Source organism: Gallus gallus, chromosome 3 (genome assembly GCF_016699485.2).
Source record: "Gallus gallus isolate bGalGal1 chromosome 3, bGalGal1.mat.broiler.GRCg7b, whole genome shotgun sequence".
Lineage (NCBI taxonomy): Eukaryota > Metazoa > Chordata > Aves > Galliformes > Phasianidae > Gallus > Gallus gallus.
In genome coordinates this window covers 88,398,389-88,419,893 of record NC_052534.1, presented here as the reverse complement: position 1 = coordinate 88,419,893, position 21,505 = coordinate 88,398,389, and the positions used below count along the sequence as shown (strand labels likewise).

The window sequence follows — 21,505 nt, the reverse complement described above, 5'->3', positions numbered from 1 at the left end:
TATCTCTAGACCAGGCTTCCCAAAGACAAATCCAACCTGTCCTGAATTGGTCATTGCTTAAAGAAACTTTATATCTTTAACTTAAGTGTTCCCTTGCATGATTCTTTAATCTAGTCTAGTGCTGAAGTGTCTAAAATAGCTGAAAGTTAGCTGAAAGTTGCTGTCTTGTAAACTGTACAGATGATGCACAATACTGAAACTGTAAAATCCTAATGAAATTGTCAGTGGACCTTGTTTTTTAATTGAAGTTTCCTGAATTATTTTTCTGGGCATGATCTTTAGTATTCTGTTCAATCTTACAAGCAGGCTGCTATGAAGGTTATATCTGACAATGAAGTATTCATGCCCTGTATTCTCAGTGTGAACTTAAACATCATCCAGGAATAGAGTGTCTGCCTCTATGTAGCATAGGTGTGCTGTTGGGATTTTTTCCTAAAAGTCCAGAAAAAACCCTGGGAGAAAAACACGGATCACAGGAAGGGATGGAATTCAGACATTAAAAACTTTTGGGTTTCTTATATTTATTGTGCTCCTTCTGACTGTCTGGAAGCATTATCCCACAGGCACACCATTTCCAGGAGTCCCATCCTACAGTGCCTGACTCCTACCCCATTCAGCTCAGGGAGCCTTCCTGTCTGACATACAGCCCTCATAGAATCATACAAAGGCTTGGGTTGGAAGGGACCCCAAGGATTATCAAGCTCCAACCCCCCTGCCACAGGGAGGGCCACCAAGCTTCAGAACTAACCCCCAGCTCTGGGGTCTATTTCAGTAAGGCTCTTCAAAACTCCATGACTCCTTTCTTTTTCATTTTTAAGAGAGATCTTTTGCCTGACAGAAGATAAAACGTTCATTTCAAAATGAAATAACTTTGACATCTCAATCACAGCTTTCTTTGCATCCAGATAGAAAATGTTTAATAAAGATCATGATCACATGAGAACCATGGGCAAAATCTGCTGTTGCTGGCTGGATTGATATAATGCTGTATTATGGTATATCATGGTATGGAGAGTCAATCGTCTGTAACACTCAAAGCACTATTTCTACACTGGTTCTTTAAGAGAGACAGAATAATCACTTTTTAAGTGTGAATAAATGTTTTGAGAACAACAAAGCTTTTCCTGAGCTCTTAGGAGGGCTTCATAATAAAGTGATTATGTCTGGCTGTCTATTAAAAAACGTTCCTGGTACTGAATGACTTTGAATATCCAATACTGAAGCAGCACACTCATCATCTGCAGGCATTTCCAAAAGTGGCCATGAATTTTCAAACTGATTATAGCAACCTGACAGAAACATTTTAAAAAGCTTGACCCAGCAAAGTGCTGAGCAGTTTTCCTAAGGTGTTGCACAGACTCAGAGCCAATTGTTTTCAGGGAGAACTGTGGCTACTCACTGGATTTTAGGAATACTCAGCATTTTGCAAGATTTAACTCTGAACATCCTAATTGAAAGTCAATGTGAGTTAGTTTCTAAAATTCAGCATCTCTAAGATATCTCAGGGCTTGAAATCAATGGAGTCAGCTCTCTAAGTGCCTTTGAAGCTCAGAGTTTTCACTTTGTGGAGTTCAGTGCCACAATGCCTCCTACACAAGTGTCCATAAAAATGGTAGGATGTACTGATGTATTTACATGCCTGCCAACTTCTGCAACATATCTGTAACTGTCAAAGAAACAATGAATTGTGGGGGGAGGATGGGACATTCTTAGAAATAAGAGCATCATTTATGCATGTCATTTGTAGAGCAAGTATCACAATTTTTCATTTGTTAAAGAGAGAATAGATTGGAGAGAACAAAATAATGTTGATATTCAAAGATGACAGAAGAAATGTGGTTTAGCCATCCAAGTGTGTTTGAAAAGTAATACAGATGCTTTTTGGCTATTTCATCTGCAAACAGTATACTATTACTAAAATCTTTGGTTTCGCTTTGATAAAGAATGCATCACTGCAGTACTTTTTCATAGACCTTAACAGAACAGCAGATGTGACTCACTGCCCTATGTGCAGTCAGTACATGAAAGTTCCTGAATGCCTTCTTTGTTTCAGTCTTTGCTGCTAAGACTGCCCCTCAGGAATCCCTGACCCTGAAGGTAAGGGTCTCTGAGGAAAGGAAGATTTCCCCTTGGTCAAGGAAGATCTGGCCAGAGATTGTCTACACAAACTTGATGCACAAAAATCCACAAGCCCCAGTGGGATGCATCCACAAGTGCTGAGGAAGCTGGCAGAAGTTACTGTCAAACTGTTCTCATCATCTTTGAGAGGTGCCTGAGGACTGGAGGAAAGCCAGTGTCACTCCAGTCTCCAGGAAAGAGCAAGAAAGAGGAGCTGGGAAACTACAGGCCAGTCAGCCTCATCTTCTTCCCTGGGAAGGTGATGCAGAAGCTTATTCTGGATGTCATCTCCAAGCAAGTGGTTTCCAGGAGTCATCAGCATGAATTCACCAAGGGAAAATGATGCTCAACCAACATGATAGCTTTCTATAATGTCATGACTGGAAGGGTAGATGAGGGGAGAGCAGGAGAGCAGTGGATGTTGTCTACCTTGATTTTAGCAAAACTTTTAACACAGCCTCCCATAACATCCTCATTGGTAAGCTTAGGAAGCATGAGATTGATGAGTGGACAGTGAAGTGGACTGAGAACTGTCTGACTGGTGAAGCTCAGAAAGTTGTGATTAGCAGCATTAGTACTATGTCAATTTCTGGCTTCCCTATTTCAAGAAAGACAGGGGTCTCCCAGAAAGAGTCCAGTGGAGGTCTACAGAAACGATTAGACGCCTAGAGCATCTTCCTTATGAGGGAAGGCTGAGACCTGGGACTGTTCAGCCTGGAGAAGAGAGGAAATCTAATAAATGTCTGTAAGTATCTAATGTGCAGAAGTCAAGAGGATAAAGCCAGGTGACAGTGTGACAAAACAAGGGGCAAAAGGCACAAACTGAAACACAGGAAGTTCCATATGAGCATGAGGAAGAACTTTTTTTTATGTAGGGGTGACAGAGCACTGGAACAGGCTACCCAGAGAGGCTGTGGAGTCTCCTTCTCTGGAGACATTCAAAACCCTCCTGGATACTTTCCTGTGTAACCTACTCTTTGGAACCTGCCTTAGCAACAGGATTGGATGATAGTCAGAGGTCTCTTCCAACCCATACAACTCTGCTTCTGTGAAATCTGTGTACCATCTGGCAGAAGACAAAATCAGGAAAAGACATACCAATGCCATATCAGAGGAGCCTGATAAGACATTCACTGATGGCCCCAGCTAAGTCCCTTACACTCCGTGACTTCCATCTTCAGTCCTTTCTAAAGGAAGTCAGAGGTGGGAAGGAGTCATTCATAAGCAACACACAGAGAAATTAGAAGTGATTCTGCCTCTAAATGTCTACCTGGTGGATGGACTAAAGCTTTCCCCAGAAGATTCCTCAGGAACTGTCTCCTCCACTTCTACTCTTTCTAGAGTAGGGTCTGCCTCATGTCTCTTGGGCAGGGGAAAAGGAAGGATCATAGTCCAAGGACTGATAATTAGAAGGCTGCAACACCTCTCCTACAAAGAAAGGCTGAGGGAGCTGGGCTTGTTCAGCCTCGCAAAGAGAATGCTCTGGAGAGACCTCACTGCTGCTTTTCAGTATTTAAAGGGAGCTTATAAACAGAAGTGTGACTGACTTTTTACACAGTCCAGTGTTGAAAGGACAAAGGGAAATATTATTCAACTAAAAGATCTTAGAAGGAAATTCTTCACACAGACGGTGTGAGGCAACAAAACATGTAGCCAAGAGAAGCTGTAGGTGCCACATCCTTGGTGTTCAAGACCAGGTTAGTGGATAACAGGGGGGTTGGACCTAGTTGACCTTTAAGGTCCCCTTCAACCCAAGCCATTCTGTGATTCTGTGATTCTATCCATTATGGATTAACCTGGCAGGCAACGCATCACCACACATCTGTTTGTTCAGTTCCCACAAGTGGGATGAAGTAGAGATCTAGGAACAAAATAGAATTTGTGAGTTAAGATAAAAACTATTTAATAAAAGAGAAAATGAAAATGGAAAAAAACAAAAAAAAAAAAAAAACCAAACAAAAAAACCACTGATAACTATATACTATATGCATACAATACAAATACTCAGCACCTGCCAAACAATGCCCAGACAACCCCCTCAACCAGTAACCCTCACCCAGCCAACTCCCCCACAGGTTTATATCCTTCCACCTGATGTCAAATGGTAAGGAATAACCCTTGGCCTAACTGGGATCACTCGTCCTGACTCTACCCCACCCTGTGTGGCTGCACTGTAAGGGCAATGGCTCTTCCTCCTAAGACATTTGGCTTAGCCCTTTTCCTCAGGTGTACTTCCACCACATAGCAATCACCAAAACATCAACTGCTAGCAGCACTGTTTTGGCTGAAAACAGCGTGGTATGGTTTTACAGTTGGTAACTCAAAAGGTATTGACACTCAAGGTGATTGCTCAGAGTATTTTATGACATCTTTGTTAGCTTTGAACCATAATCTGTGTTGTGCATCTGCTAGGTCTTAGAGAATACTTCAGGTGTTTGATTGCTTGTGTCTGACTAACAGAAGTGCTCCGCACTAAGGCATCACAAACACAACCAGGCCTTGCTAGAGCCAGGGCCTGGTAGGGCTGCCCTCCCCACCTGGGTTCTGGTTAAGAACCTGCTCAGGGGCAGGAAGTCCACAAAGTCCATTCACAGTTATGAGTTCACAGTGTTTTTTCTTTTTACAAAAGAGCATTTTAATGCTGCAGTTGGATTTATCTGTGGGAGGTGTTTTCTCATATAATCCAAATTCAAATTAGACAACCTTACTCATTTTTATTTAAAACCTGCTGCCTATGTCAGATGGTTTTAATGTGATCTTCCTTGACCCTATCCAAATACTACTTTTTATTGCAAAATATATTTTAGGAGACTTTTAATCTGACTTTAAAAAGAAAAGAGTGAATGAAATACATATAAACACATAAAAGCAGACATTAATCATTTATGCAATAAAATGAATCAAGGTACAATTAGGATTATCTCAACAACTATATTAGGACCATAGCAAGTGTTGCTAACAAGATCCCACATGGTTACACGTGGTTTGGTTTTGTCCCTCAAGTTTTAGCATCTGGACAAAAATAAGCAGAGCTGATGCTCTCAGCAAATAAAACTGGAGCACTCAAAAGCAGCAGCAATGCTGGGACACATCGAGCCTAGCTCTCGTTCTACCTGCTCTACCTTGTCAGCCTTCAGAGCATGGTGCTCACTGTGAGGGGTTGTGGCAGCTGTCACTGCTCTGTCCTTTCCTTCAGGGACATTGCATTTGATTTCAGATAATGCTTCCATCAGCTGCCACAAGAGCTTCTCTTCACACATGCATAGCAACCTGGCAAAGTTGTAAAGTCACAATTTAGCGCTAAGCGTTTGTGAGCTTAGGTCTCAGCTGAGAACAGTAAGTCAAATGAACCCTAATGGGTAAATCTCATCACAATAAATCATGCCTAATACTGCTGATGGCTGGGCCTGCTACATATGTTTGGGATTTGCCACACAAGCTCACCTTTCAGTCTTGTCTGGCCAGAAGTTATGACAGGAGAGAACTCAAAACTTCAGTTTAATTGTCTGAAGACTTCAGCAAGCTCCTGTGTGGAAAAATACTTATCATGGCCCAAACAGGTGACTAGCCTGTGAGAAAGGGCTCATGCTAACTTAGGAACACAACTAAACTGCCTCTAGCTTTTTGCACGTATCTAGAAGAAATGTGTTTGCGAGAAACTGCTCTGTAGGTGTAAACCAGTCTCCTTGCTTTCTATGAATCGTAGAATCATAGAATGGTTTGGGTCGGAAGGGACTATTAAAATCATATAGTTCCAGCCCCCCTGCTATAGGCAGGGACACCTTGCACTAGATCAGGTTGTTCAGAGCCCCATCCAGCCTGGCCTTGAATGTTTTCAGGGAGAGAGCATCCACATCCTTTCTGGGCAACCTGTTGCAGTGTCTCACCACCTTCACAGCAAAGAATTTTTTCCTAATATCTAGTCTAAATCTGCCCTCTTCCAGTTTAAAACCATTTCCCCTTGACATTGCTTATTCTGGTATGTGATGCTTTATTTTCTTCCTCTTATATATATATGCCCACAGTACAGCCACCACCAATATCTGCGGGGGGTAATCCCAGGGCAGACATTACATCTGTTGGCCACCACTGGTACCAAGATCTTGGTGGAGACTGACCAGCTAGCTGCTCCCATTAACCCAAGTGCCTCTATAATTGATGAATGTTAACTTGTCTCCTTTGGGATCAGTAGTCCTCATGCAGAAGTGTCAGTGTTTTTGCATTACTGCTCCACTTTTCTTTTACCTTTTATAAATAAACAGGAACAAATCGTTTCTAACTGAGGTAGAGATTCCATTGAGTATTTCTCACATAGTTGGGTACTGAAGTAGTATTTTTAATAGGTCCAGTTCCACTAATCCTATATATATACATATATATACAGTAGAAAATATTTGAGGAATAGAAAGACAATTTAAAAACAATCTAGCTGCATATATTTCCAATTTCCCTCAGTACAAGATAGTCTTTAAATAAGTACACATGCTTCTGAATGTATAACTGAACAAAGTTAATTTGAAAAGCTTACTGGCTGGAGAAAAACACAGAATAACAATTTCTACTTGTCTCTTATTATTTGAACTGAATTTGAATGAAGCAGTTCTCTTGTCAGTATTTACTTATACTGTGCCCAAAGGTGTGTTATCTGTTTTCGAATTGCTTGTCAATATGTTTATCTGTTAAAAAATCCATCTTTTCACCATTAAATCTGCTGTTGATGATAGATTTCATATATTAAAGGGTTTAGTTTTACTGTTGCTTGTATATTTTTTCAGAAGAAAAACAAAGCAGCCATCTTGTACTGCCGTAACCACTTGACTGTCTTCTTCTATATAAATGTAAAGTATTTTTAATAAAACATATTTTATAGGTGGTTTGAATCACAAGGGATCAGCAGGCAGTTCATTGTTATGCCTGAGAAGATGTAAATAGTACACATTGATTTTATCTTCTGCAGTAATAACTGCAGTAAAAAATCTTGATTGTTAAAAGCTAGGGTACTGAAAGGTAAGGAAGAAAAAAAAAGGAAAAAAAATAAAAAGGAAGAAAGAAAGAAAGGAAGAAAGAAAGAAAGAGAAAGAAAGACAGATGAAGAAAGAAAGAAAACAAAGTGTAAAAACAAGTTATAGATTTTTTTTCCTTGCTTCTGGCATTAAACACATTTCACCATCCAAAGAAGTTTTGCTTCTACTTTACCTGTTCACAAAAATCATGTCTAAATGGCTTCTATAGACTCAGATGACAAATGTAAGACTGCATTCCTAAACAAGCAGTGCACACCGCAAGAGGAAGTAGAGAACTTCGATCAAGCAGTGACTGAGGACGAGGTAGGTGCAGAGAAACAAAAGAAAAAAATCAGAAGCTGATGAAAAGCAGTGAAATCTCAAGGAAGTAACACTTGCATCCGTTGGAGGGTGGAGTTTGTGTTGAAAGAAAGGAGAATATCTTCAGAAATGCCCTTGATAAATGGATTCCCATGTTTTAGCTAAAGCCGTAAAGTATATTCTGCAGTGAAAAGTGTTGAGGGGGCAGCTGAAGCTGCAAAATATTCCCAATCTTGCTCACGAAATATGTATTTTCAGAATCAAATACAGAAGGTTCAGAAAGTTATACGCCTTTTTGTATTAGCAAGTGGTATCTGCAATTAGATTTACCTCTAAACTACATAAAATAGTTTCACAGATTTTTGAAGAATTACCTGACAAAATCCAAATGGATAACAAAGCCAGCTTTTGCAGGGAGCTAGATGTCACATAGCTCTGCATTCCAGAAACTGATCTAATAGAAGTTATTCATCTCAGGCATAATATAAGCTGTGGAAGCTGATAATCACGCCACAGAATTAGATGCTAGGGTTACAGCTGCTGATCTTTAACTGTCAAAGTTTGCAAATACTGGTCTTTGTCTACAGTACCACCTAGTGTTAAAAACTCTTATCTCTGAGCTGAAAAGAACTGGATTGAATTCCATCCATTTTCTTTCATCTCCTTCGTCCAAAACAACACCGAAATATGCAGGAAGAGTGCCAGGAAGGCCTTTTGTGATGGCAAGCCTAAGGCGGTGTGCCTTTCACACTTCTGTTTACTTAACAGAAACAGAATTTGGGGTCTGAAAGGACCTCGCAGTTCTGGTACCTCTGACAAAAATCCCCCCAGTATTATGCATAACTGTAAATACCATCATATAAAGCAGTAGAAACGTTGTCAGGCTTCTTCACATCAGGAAGTTACTGCACAGTGAGCAAGGCTGTATTTGTGGGCAAGCCCCAAAATGGGACTCCATAACCTGCAAAGAAGGGATGCTCAGTGTTTTACACCAAGACAGTCCTTGTAAAGAACAGAACAGAGTCAACAGCATGCTGAAAATCCACGTTCCTGCTCCCCATGTGTTAATTTGCCCAAATACATGATTTATTATTTTTTTTTTCCAAAATATTCTCCCAGAGACCCCAGACTGCTGAGGGAGGTGGCCATGCAAAGAGCTTGCCTCCTGCCTATCCATCTGCCCAGGAAGCCCGAGTGAGATGGGCAGGAGAGACGGGCAGCCCAGGGGACCAAGTGCCCATGTTCTTGCCCAGGTGGTTAAGCAGCAGCCTCACATCCCTGGGGCAGGAGGAGCACGACTTGCTGGCCACCGTGCTGGTCATGCAGCTCCTGAGTCTGGCACCCTGGAGCCAGGCAGGTGGGCAAGATGCCAGGTGGCACTTAATCCAACTTAAGCATAGCATGTCCTTTTTGGACATGCCCCCATGAATCCTTTCTAGCAGAAAAAGTATTTGCCCCCAGAATTTCTTACCAGCTCCGTCTGGGGCTTTCTGAAATACAGTATCTAGAATGGAAGTTCATAAAGTGATAGTAGGCTCAGAAAGCTCACCACATGCATTCAAATTAAGCAAGAACAGATACAGCAAATGTGAAAGGATACACAGCAGGCACATTTACTAAACCAGAATGGAGTGTGACTACTGTGAACTCCCTGGAGATTCAGCCAGCCTAAGCACATACGCCTCTTGTTACAACTCCTGTGACTAATGAGTAACTGCCAAGGCAGCTCCATGTATATTTTATGGATTTACTTATAAATTTAATACAAGAGTGGGACAGAGGAACGAGATAAAGATTAAATATACAGCAAAAATTTGTAGCAACATCAGCTAATTGCGTAGCTGAGGCAGGAGGTGTTAATTACAATTATAGATGAGGCAGCTAGTAATTCACATTAGTGAACATAGAGCAATTATCAACCTGCTGGTTTTCTTGCTACTCATAATATACGTGTTTTCCCATTTCTGAAGGAACATAATAGCTGTATTGGACAATGTAACTGAACAGTAATGGATATAATGCCTATTTAGGTAACCTACAGCTGTGATGTTCAGCATTATCACAAAGATATTTTGTTTCATTTGGAATAAGTCACTATCCAGAGAGCATTTCTACTGCTAGACTTGAGGAGAAAAAAGACATCGCGGACATTTCACAGATGGACAGACACACTTCGTTTCTAGCATTAAGATTTACAAACACAAATTAACCTTGGCTCTGGACCTGAGGCGAAAGTACCGTTTAAATTATGCACCAGTAAGAAATTAAATCTTAGAGTATCAGCATCAGTGCATCTCTTTTGAAGTGATAAATTGGAAGAATTTCACTGACATTCAACTGGAGAAATACAGTCTCCAATCTTGGCAAATGTATTATTCCTGTAAGCTTCCAGCTGGTTTAACATGGCTCACCCAAGAGAGACCATGCCATCATCCTGGTGGCAGCAGGGACAAGGCGTCTTGAAAGGAGGTATTAAAGACAAGGTGACCTTTTCAGGATGAGGACTCAAGAGGACTTAGTGCTTGCAAATCATACCTATGTTCTTCATCATGTATCAGCTCCAATGGCGAGCTAGTGGATGATGTGTCACTGCACTGCTTCTCAGGGGAGGGCAGAATGCTTGTTTAGCCCACAAAGCCTGTAGGCAGGAGGTTGTTCAAAATTATGCTCCACTGACAGAAAAGCAAGGTTCTTTTCAGCTTTCCTGATATTTTACTCTACCAAGGCTTGGTGCCTTGTACTATGTACACTATAATACAGTGAAAATCCCTTTCAGTCAAATGGGAGTTCCTTATCTGAAAATAGTCTTCTTTAGGATGAGCTTTGCGTGTTTGTCCTGACAGGATGCTCCACTGCAGTTCCTGGCTGTGCCTTGCTCTTGATCACTCAGGCCTCAAATAAATGTTAAGAAACACTATTGATTTTGTACCGAAGCAGTAGATGGTCACATTTTGACCACACTTTCCATATGTAGATGCCATTAGTTCAGTCACATTGAAATTGAATACAAGGATATCAATTAACTATGCAAATATTGTCTCAAAAACAGCATCTCTCTGGACAGATGTTTACCAAATAATGGGTACAAATGGGATATTACAACAAAGGTACAGATTTTCTGATTGTTTAAGTACAACTGGAACTTAATTCAATGTTGTAGGTGTATCAAGAGAAAAGGAAATCTCTCCTAGGTTAATGTACAGAACAAAATTTTGCAATATTAGGAACAACATTTTCTTACTATTTATTGCCTTTAAATATTTGTAGACTTCAATGGAAGGAATAATGGCCAGGTAAATATTTTGAACAAATTCTATGACTATTTACTCAAATTTTAAAAGAAATTTGTTTTGAGTTGCATTTGCACCATTTCTTTGTTTCATTTCTGGATTATATTCAGTAAAACCACCTGCCCAGTAGAAGATTAATGTATTACATAAGTCAACATAGCTGCTATTTTGAGAGCTAAGCAGAGATATAAAGGGAGCATGCACTTCACTCTTTCTATGCAGCAATAAATACACCTAAAAATATGATATATCTATGTGTGCTTCTTCCTGTAAGTACATATAGGCTATCACCCTGTCTTAATGTGGGATTTTTTGATCAGCATGATTGAAAGGAACTGATCAAGTAGTTCTGAAAGTATGTATCATCCTGGACTTCCTAGGTCCTGAACGTTCTGACAGTAGAATGAGAGCCACTTTAATGCCATAAACTGATAAATAAATTGTAATCGTGGAAAAGTGTTAAATATCCAGCAAGATTTTGATACCAAAATAATTTTCTGGACTCATTCGTCAGCTTGAGGAATGATGTAGACATTGTGTGTGCTTTTCCCTCAATAAATTTCCAGATGAGACAGTTGCATTTTCGAGTCTAAATGCACGTTTCCATTACCCTTTTGCTAAAAATCTCAGAACTACCACGGTGGGATTGGGACTCAGCTAAAGTCACAGCAGAGGGCTGCAAATGGATTAAATACCATTTTACTGGAGAATAACAAACACAAAGGAGTTGTGTCGGTCTTAGATGCCCCAAGCTAACTCAAGCAGTAAAGACAATCCCTAAGTTTAGAGAAACTTGAGAAATGTCTTGATTGGCCATAAGAAATTTCTCTCTCATTTCTTACTCCTCTCTCCCAGATGGTGTTGCACAGTAGTTTTCACCCTTTTTCAAATCTGCACCCCCAGAGCACACTCAGCATCACTCATGGCACAGTTTTGGCAGCGGTGGGTCCCTGTGGGAGCCGGCTTTGATCTGACATGGGGCACCTGTTGAGCTTTGCTCACAGAGGCCAACCCTGTAGCACCACTGCTACCAAATTCTTGCCATTTAAACACATACACATAGTAAAAATGTAAAATAGGTTTAAAAACATATATACAGGAGAAGATAATAGAGATTGCAGTCCTGCAGAAGAATCAACCAGGGTTCACTTTTGTGCATAGCTGCACTGCAGTCACCAAAACATGACGCAACATGAGAGCCAGATATATTGTTCCTTCGGTGGACTATAATAATAACACTAATACTTCTCTTCAACAGTCTTATTTAACTAAATCTAAAGACTATAAACAATTTCAGTAATAACAATGAAAAGCTGATGTATATGATTTTATCCATAGAATCTCAGTGAGATTTTTCAAACAAAATTATTTCTGTCACATGAAGATTTACACAGACAGCAATACAGCAGGACTATCTTTGTAAGAATAAAATCTGTAGTAGTTTTGATCTTAAGCACAGATTCAATTTTTAATTGTTATCTGTTATGAATATCATAATTTAAATCCCATTTTAAAAATAGATACAAATATAACTATTTGAATATGTGTTGTATATGTATTTTGTGAACTCATTGTCATCACCACTTCAATTTGCAAGACGTGCATTTCATCTATGCATGCCCAAAGCCTGTTTTAGAGGGGTTCATAGAGGACTGAACATTGGTTTCCAGTAATATCTTTGTAGAACTACCTTTGTTTCCAAACAATATGTTTCTTTTCAGCTCAGGTTTGCTTTCTTGCTCCAGATGCTGTTATCCACTGATTAATGCCAATTCTTCCCAGCTGAGGATGTGGCCCTAAATACAGCTTTTAAAACCACTGCACTCAGACAAAACAGGTACTTGGAAAGGAATAGCCCATGAACCACAAGTTTGATACATAATTTTAATGCCATCCTGGGGCATTCTCTTTAGTAGACATTCAAATAGCTACTAACTAGACCATTTAATGAGTTCTTAGTTCTGCCATCTATCACAAACTCTTTGAGGAACTCCTGGAGCAAAAATGCTGTTAATTGACTTTTTTAATGGAGCCATTAAAGAAAAGACAGTTCTCCAGCAATGCACTATGGACAAATACCTAAAATTTTTCAATTACGTCTGGTACTGTGATTCACTTGCAGAAATTCTAGACATAAATTCCAGAGCAAGTGTAGGTGTCATCAGAAGGGGACATGTGAGAGGCAGGAAAGTGCAGGGTCACTGGGGACTTTTCTCTGAGTCATAACACACGGATATCTTTCACTTGTGAACATCACATAAAAAGTGTCAAAATTATCATTGCTTTTTTAAATCACTGTTGCTTTTTCTGGGAGTTTGGAAGACATCCATTATTAACAATAGCTCCAGTATAATTCTCACTCTGTGACAGCACAGATGACTCCAATCTGCTGGAGATACTCATAATTTTCATTTTATTTATCTAGGCAGAGTTGCAATTGACTTGGCTTTGCCAAATGCTATAAAAAGAAGTAGCCCAACAGGAAAAACCTATACCATACCTGAGGAGTGATTTGGAGCAGCTGAAACACGGAGGACAGCCCACTTCCAGATGGGAACTGCCTCGTTGTGCTAGGAAAACATGCCCTGAGTTGTTAAGTTCAACACTAGATAGGTGTTAGGTAACCTCTTCTAATTCTAACTCCTTTTTCAATTTAGTTCATTTAGTTTCATTTTGGTATGGCTCACATTGCGCCATCGCAAAGACATCTGTAGAAGACTGAAATCATGCTCTATGTGAATATGAAGCAGAAAAATATCATACAAAAAATGGTCCATAAAATCATTGTAGTTCACTGAAATCATTCTGACTTCTGAAAAGATTAATCCTGTTCATTCAAATCACTCACTCAAATCAGAAGTTATATCATAGAAGACACAAAGAAGAGACAAATTCATTTTGGTCAGAAACCTATATAGATATAAGAAAACCATATAGAATATTTTTCCTATATACGCATAAAATCTTTTGACGTTCTGAATCCTGAAAGATTTCAAAGATGTCAACAGGAAAAAAAAAACTAATCACAAGACAGTAAAGGAGGTAATTTTAAGATTTTTGTTTGCTTGTTTTAATCATGCTTATACATATTTTCTCATCGCAAAATACAGCACATACTCTTACTAACAGACTTCTGGAATCCTCAGTGGCTGAAGTTACAAGTGTATCTCAGTAGTAATCCTGCCCAGAAGATCACGGTACATTGATCACTGTTAGTGTTCCAAGTAGGAGTTAACCTGAATGGTGTAAACTCATGCTGTGCGCTGCTATCCAGCATGAACAGCTTGGCTTTCTGGCCTGCATCATGCTGCACATCTCCACTGGCCATGGGATAAACTCAGCGAGCTTGTGGTACCAGAGGAGCCTGCAAGCAGCACCCCCTCAGTACTAACTATTACACCACCTGCATGATCTTGCCCTTACCTAAAAGTACAGCAATAAATTCTCATATAAACAGCATTTTGGCCTGACTGTAGAAATCATGAAGAGAATAGTTGCCCTTTAAGAAAACCCTATAAAAGCTCAAAAGTTAAAAACAAGGCTGAATATAAGAATAATTTTTTTTTATAATAAGGATTGTGAAGCATTGGAACAGGTTGCCCAGAAAGGTGGTGGATGCCCCCTCCCTGGAGGCACTAAAAGCCAGGCTGGATGGGGCTTTGAGCAACCTGGTCTAGGAGGTGCTCCTGCCTACAGTAGGGGGGCTGAAACTAGATGATCTTAAACATCCCTTCCAACCAAAATCACTCTATGATTCTATGATTAGATTATCTATGTAGGTCACTCTGAAAGTAATTCCCCTTTTTTTTTCCACGGAAACTACAACAGATACAAGGAGCACAGTAACACTGTTTGGTAGAGCAAATTCTCAGCTACAAAACACTGTTCTTCAACATAGTCACCACTGTTAGATATGCATTTTTGTCAGTGATGAACATGATAGTGCATGCTGCACTCATAAAGATCTGCACCTGCAGTGGTGACCCACTGTCACTGTCTCCACTGCTGAAACACACCACCTACCAGCTCACTGTGCTCACATCCACTGCTCACTCTCCATAAACATTTAGCAAGTGTCAGTGAATGTCAGTGAATGCCATTTTTTCCACATGGAGGAATTCCATGCCACACCTTTGTTTCATATGCATGTCTTTGTCAGAGTCCATTTTGTCAGGCTGTCCCTCTGCTGCCATTTGCCACATGTCAACAAAATGCTATGCTGCCAACATCCACCTTTGATGTTATGGGCCAACATAATAAAATAGGAGGCATTACTTTCAGAGCAGACCTGGTATATTTCCCTTTCTGTTTATAGTGTGAGCTCCAACAAATGGCATTTAAGGGATACTTTACAAACTCTGATTGCCTTTCTTTCCTGGGCAATAATACATCAGCAGCTCCTCGTGCAAAAACAAACAAACAAACAAACAAAAACCTTCTTTCTATAGCCTGCTGTAGGATTTTTCTTTTTTTTTTTTTTTTTTTTTCATTTTTCTATGTTTATGGGGTTTCATTTCACTTCATTTTTCAAACCTCTTAACATTTTAACAGAAATAAGTTACCGGCATAAGTGAGGTGTTAAAGGATCCAGTGGTCATCATTGTTTTCTGAGCATCCAAACTTCAGTTTTGCCAGCGGTAGGAAATAGAAATGTCATTTTGTTTTAAATCCTTGGCACTTAGGATCACAGCATGTCCAATCGCTGGCAGAAAGACAGGCAACTGAAAAGCCCTGACACACCGTAGTACAGGCATCCATCATTGTGTCACCTTTTCCTTTCACCTTTTATTAAAAACTAAATTAGAAGACCGACTTCAATGTTATCAAATTCAGACAAAAACTAACCTCTGGGCACAGACCTCACATGCAAATTTTGAAGCTGAAAGAACAAATTCTAAGGATTTATTAGGACAAGACTTGGAAGATGGCTTATAATGAAAAGCTACTACCTGTCTTCAGTAAGTGACAGTGGTGTGAAGCATTATTAACAGCTCTATTTTTACTAGGTGAAAAAATAGATGAAAAAGGAAAGGTGCAGGAAGTTTAAAATTAAAGCTAATATGAGTCTTGTGCCTAAGAGAGCTCTCTGGGAAATTTCACTCCAAAAGTTTAGAAGTTGTAGCTAAAAGTGACTGCTAATATAGGCATAATTTTCATATAAGAGAGGCTGGTAGAAAAGGTCTAAAGTAAAATAAATATTCCATTTTTCTGGAGCTTACCATTTTCACTATTAATAACCATTCATATGTAGAGCGCAGGCACTGCTGAAGATTTAAGCCCTCAGCTGAGCGTACAGAGGAGCACAAACACTATGCCTCAGGTTCTTCTCTTTTCTTCTCTCCTAGTTCATGGGAAAAAGAAAAAATAGATCTACCCTGGACCACTTCTAGTAGTAGACTATTAGCCCTTGATGTACTTGCTCAATCATTTCAAGTAGGGATCTGCAGGCAGAAATAAGTCCATGATTACGTGAGACAGAGCTCCTGTCCCTACCACTGTGCTTATGATATCGACACAAAGCTCATGCCCATTAGTGTAAGTCTAATAGTCTGAGATGGGTATTTTTACAAAATGTCACAGAAAGCAGTGCAACTTTATTTTCTGATTTGTTGTATTTATATGACTTTATAGAAAAGTCAGACTGTGACGTAAAATATTCAGAGAATTTCAGAAATTATTTCCATCCACCATTGGTGTTCGGCTGGGGGACATTTTTTTTTACAGATTTTCTGTTGTTGTTAAAAATAATTTTAAAAATTATGAATCAAAACAATCCTGACTCTTTTCTGAAGCCCCTCAAAAGCTGTGAGAGAGGGAATGACAGAACAGACAGCATCTCTGGGGCGTGTGATGTCTAACCAAGGGAAAAACAGTGATCTAAACCAGTGATTGTGTTTGTCCTGGAAATGACAGCCATTACTCACTAGCAAAAAATCACTTTAGATTACTAACAATAAAAGTTAATGATAAAAAATGGGAAAATTATCTTTTCACTATGCCCCGTTTTCAAATAATTAAATAAACCTTTTGGAAACAAAAAGACAAAATCCTTTTCAATAATATAAAGCCGGCATTTGTAGGCTCTTGTTAGGTTTTTTTTCAAACCTTGGAAGCATACAAAGTTTAACATCCCATGAAATACTGGAGCACAGAAAAAACTGAAAGACAAAATCGGTGTTGGCCTTTGTAACTCCCATCTCCTCCAGTGTAACTCATACACTTAATATAGTAAAAGTAATAGTGATTTCTTCTTCTGAAGGTAAAAATGACAGCAAGAGAAAAGGCTTGCTATTGTCTTACAGCAACATAAAATCATATGTAACTGTTCCATCTATAATCAACTCCAAAAACAGTATGCTTAAAGGAACTGTTCCTAGCATGTGGTGGTATGTATTATGCACAGCTCCTGTCCCTGTCTGGGATGCTACCAGTCAGATATGAGGGATTTTTCTAATGGGCTTTTTTCTAAATTGAGCACATAAAGCAACCGAATTCACTGAAGACAATTTATATTGTCCTAGCTCTATCACAGAGAGCACTTCTAAAATAACCCATTTAGAAAGCTAATGTGCCCTACAGTACAAAGCAGAGAATATGTAATGAATTTGAACTTTACAAAGCATTTTGCTAAATATCTCAAAATTTCTTTATTAGACTACCTCAGCAAGATTAATCTTATTAGAAATCTGGCTGCTTTCAGGATTGGCTGGAATTGCCATTGCTCGGTCACCAAACAGTGGGATGCAGACTGTCATTTTAATCATGAGATGACCATCAGCCCTTCTGTATTTCCTATAAATATGACCTGAAGTTTCTAAGGGGGCTTCAACCATTGTTTCACTAAGAGTGAACAGAAGATGGGTTCTCAGAAGGCTGATGACAGCACAGAGGGATCTGCTACATGGCTTGTTGCTTGACCTGTTGTGTATGGTATACAGCCTATTACAGCCACGCATCCAGATAATGTTTCAGGATAGATTTTTCTTGCTGAAAGCTGGTCTCCTTTACCATCTCTGTAGCTCTACATCTGTACTGGCACAACAGTGTTAGAAACCAGCCCCTTTTCAAGGTAGATAGAAAACTTATAAGTCTTGCAGAAAAACAGAAGACCTGTAGAGTCCAAAATTAGTGCTAGGGACTGGATATCCATGGCTCTTTTTATATTGGACTTCTCTTACTCTGGTCTCATTGCCCCAATGCCCATTTGTGCCTGGACTTTCTCTTGCAGTTTTTATTTTATCCAAAATCCAGTTTGTGTGTACTGAATTCACAACGTGAACTGAAGAAAATACTTGGGAAAGGTCAGGAGTTTCGGTTCAGAAGTTCAACTCCTGATCTGAACTAAGACGCTATTTTCTGTATGCCCAGAATGTAAAAGCAGTAGTCCTGCTCGTGTAAATTTACTTCCTCTCTAAGTGACATACAGTCCATTACAACCTTTCCTGCTCATACAAGAGCTCATACAAAGCCAACTAGCTCGTACTAGCAAGAGTGTGTCATAAATCTGGTATACAAGTAACACCAATAGTAAATAAATAAATATTATTTCTAAATAGGGGCAAAGATCTTTGCTTGTACACTGCTCTTGTAAAAATGATAGATTTATTCATCCTGCCATAGACAAGCAGAGTTGCTGACATTTAGTGCCATTTCTGTATTTTCTGAATTTATTAGCATTATATAAAATGCAGAATCAGCCACCCAATGCAGAAAAATTTTATTTGTCGGATGTTTGGGATAAAAAATGAATAGATAACACAAAACCTCCATATGTATGTGCATGTACATAATCCTTTAAGCTATGGTCTGCACAGAAACTGTCATTAATTTTAGAAATCATCCAATTATATTCTTCCACAAAGCTTCAAGAGTGTAAGAGTAAGCTCACATGTATATGGGAAAGATAAATGTACTCCTCTGCCTCACAGATATTATTTGTATTCACCAGTGCAGTGCCCATCATTTTTACGTAATGCAATGCATTGTAATGACTTCTAAGTAAATAAATACTTAAAAAATAAATCAGAGAATTTCAGACAAGAGCTTGGGGAAATTTTTTGGTGAAAGTTTTACTGTTAGGACCCATTTATCAAAGTCTTTTGTGGGAACAGCATGAATGACACTGGGAAAGGCTTCTGATATCTAATATGGACATGGCAGAAATACAGAAGGAAATGCAGGCAACAGAAGCACTCGAAACTGCAGTTTATTCTATTAGCTACTGGCTGTCTTTCTATGTATCAGTGCCTTAAGAGTCCATCTTAACATTCTGAGAATGATTTTTCCTACTACTGATGCTTTTCTTATATCGGTAATTTATTATTTATTACTCCAGGGCAGGGAGAAAGAAGGACTATTACACACAAAAAAAAAACACATAAAAGCAGTGGTCTGCAAACTTTTTTCGTTATGCACTTCTATCAGGAAAAGAATTTTGAGCATGCATACCCAATATCTGTAAGTTTATTAGAAGTTATTTACATGTACTTATACACATAAAACACACGCAAAAATAAAATAAAATAAAAAGGATGAGATAAAGGTAATCACTATTTTAAATTGCATTGTATTTTAGTTCTTAACAGTTCAAAAAATATTTTCTTCCTACACCCCAGGTATTGTCTTGCAAATCCCCTGAGGTGTGAGCACACCCTGACTTGGAGACCACTACACTGGACTACTCACTTCCTTCATAAGAATCTAGAATCATAGAATCATAGAGTCTAAGAGTGGGGGCTTGAAGTTGGTTTCCCAGATAAACCTCTTCAAATAAGTCCTGGCTTTTCTACTGTATTTAAGATGGTTGTACCACCAGCCTGTTTTTCAAATTCTGTCACATCCCTAAAAGGAATTCATGTTATCATTTCAGCTATCATGATTCTCAGTTTGCAAAACAACTTACTAGATTTTCATTATGAAGAAATTGCAGTGACATATCTATATTCAGTAAAATTGCCATCACTCAGTAGAATGGCTTAAAAGGATTTATACTCCTGTACTTCAGTAACACCAGTAGTTACCCTTAGATTGTTCTTACTTCCTGTCACCTTTTAAAAATACTTGAATTACTCTTAGGCATAGGTAATCACTTACAGATTTGCACACAAGAGAGTTTTAAGCTGAAAGATAAATGCTTAACACTCTAAGTCCCAAAAAACACATCAGTCTTTCTTTACTGGATGTCTATCTATCCCTGCCTGATTTCCTAGATGTTCCTTCTGTGTCAGTAAAACCCATGCAGATTGCAGAAAGATATGCACCTCCTTCTTTTCTTAATGTGCTATTCCTAACCAGGTTTAACATGCACGAACCCAACTCCTACCCATCTCATGGGAAGACTTAAAAACTAGTTGTAATCAGCAATACGACTGATTTCACTTGCTATGATGGTAGGTTTTGCACCATTTCAGTAATGACAAGCTGTTAGAGAACTCACCTAATAAATAGTTAGGAAATTGAGCAGCCTGAGCTCATCCCAAGAGATGTGGGATTAACCATCTGGTTTGAAGTTATTGTGAGGTGGAATATATGCCATCTGCCCTCAAAACTAAGATGCAGAAAACAGAAAACAGTAGAAGGTGGGCCAAGCAAGACCTGCTCTCTAGTGGATAGATGATTTGTGTAACAGAAATTTCTAGTTCCAAAAATGGCCTGAAGCATGTACAGAAACTCTCTTTTTTCATAGTATGTATTCCCACCACTACAACCAGAACTATCTGTGCTCAGTTTTCATCCAGACCTTTGATATTCTTGATACTCTTCACTACATAAGGGTTTGGATGCAAGAGAAGGCACAGAAAGTTCATTTACCCATACTGGAAAAGAAAATAATGTTATTTCTATAGAGTAAATGTTAAATTCCATAATACATACATATGAAAAACTGCTAACCTCAAGAGAACGTAACTATAAACTACCATTTTGGTACATAGTTGTGAAATCCTAGATATGGCACAAAGTCATACCAGTAACAGCTATGTTTGGTAATCAATTAACACTATGAATTTTATGCTGCTGATATTGTCTTGTCATTTTTAGTGCATCAGCAAGTAGCTCATTTTCCTATAGAGTTTTCCTACTGCACCAGGTAACAGGAAGCTCATTCCACTGCTGTACTGACAGTTTGGAGTTCTTGCTCCCACGGGGAAGACTGCTTCCTGGCAGGTATTGAGTACTCTGCCTGGCATGCCTTTTAGATATATAGAACCACAGTGCTGGCTCAAAATATAGAAAAAAAATGTGCTACTTAGAAAAGAAATTCTGGTTCAGATAAGTTCACACTGTTTTTACTATTGCCTTTTCTGAACATTTGGGCTAGTACACCTACACAAATGCCCACAGAAGGCCATCTCTGAGTCAGTAAAATCCATGTATTTTTGTTCAGTGCTAAAATACCAATTGTCTTAATTGGAAATAGGAGTGGAAACTGGTTATCTTAGACTTCAGAGTTAATCAGAAAATGCTGGACTGGTTTTGGCTGACTGATTGTAGCCTCCATAAGAGATTGTAAGCTCGATTGTAAGAAATTTACAGATTTCTTAAGGAAGAAAACATTCCAGTTCTACACAAACTGGAATTCAATCACATGCTCTATGACCACTCAGAAATTTGAAGAATTGTGTTAACAACCATTGGCATGTACAATGGATAAGTCACGAATACAACACCTGTGCTTTGTTTCGCCATCTCAGTACTCATAGTAATAAGTAACCCGGTAATTCACTTTGCCACAGAACCTTGTCCATGTTACTACCAGGCAAAAGAGAATTATTT

The 21,505-nt window shown here is 39.0% G+C and overlaps 1 long non-coding RNA gene across 1 annotated transcript in view; it reads right to left on the bottom strand.

The window, feature by feature from the left end:
- The window catches only part of LOC121110164, a 122,172-nt gene that overhangs the window by 90,505 nt on the left and 10,162 nt on the right, over window positions 1–21,505 (bottom strand). The gene's annotated exons all lie outside the window — the stretch shown is intronic.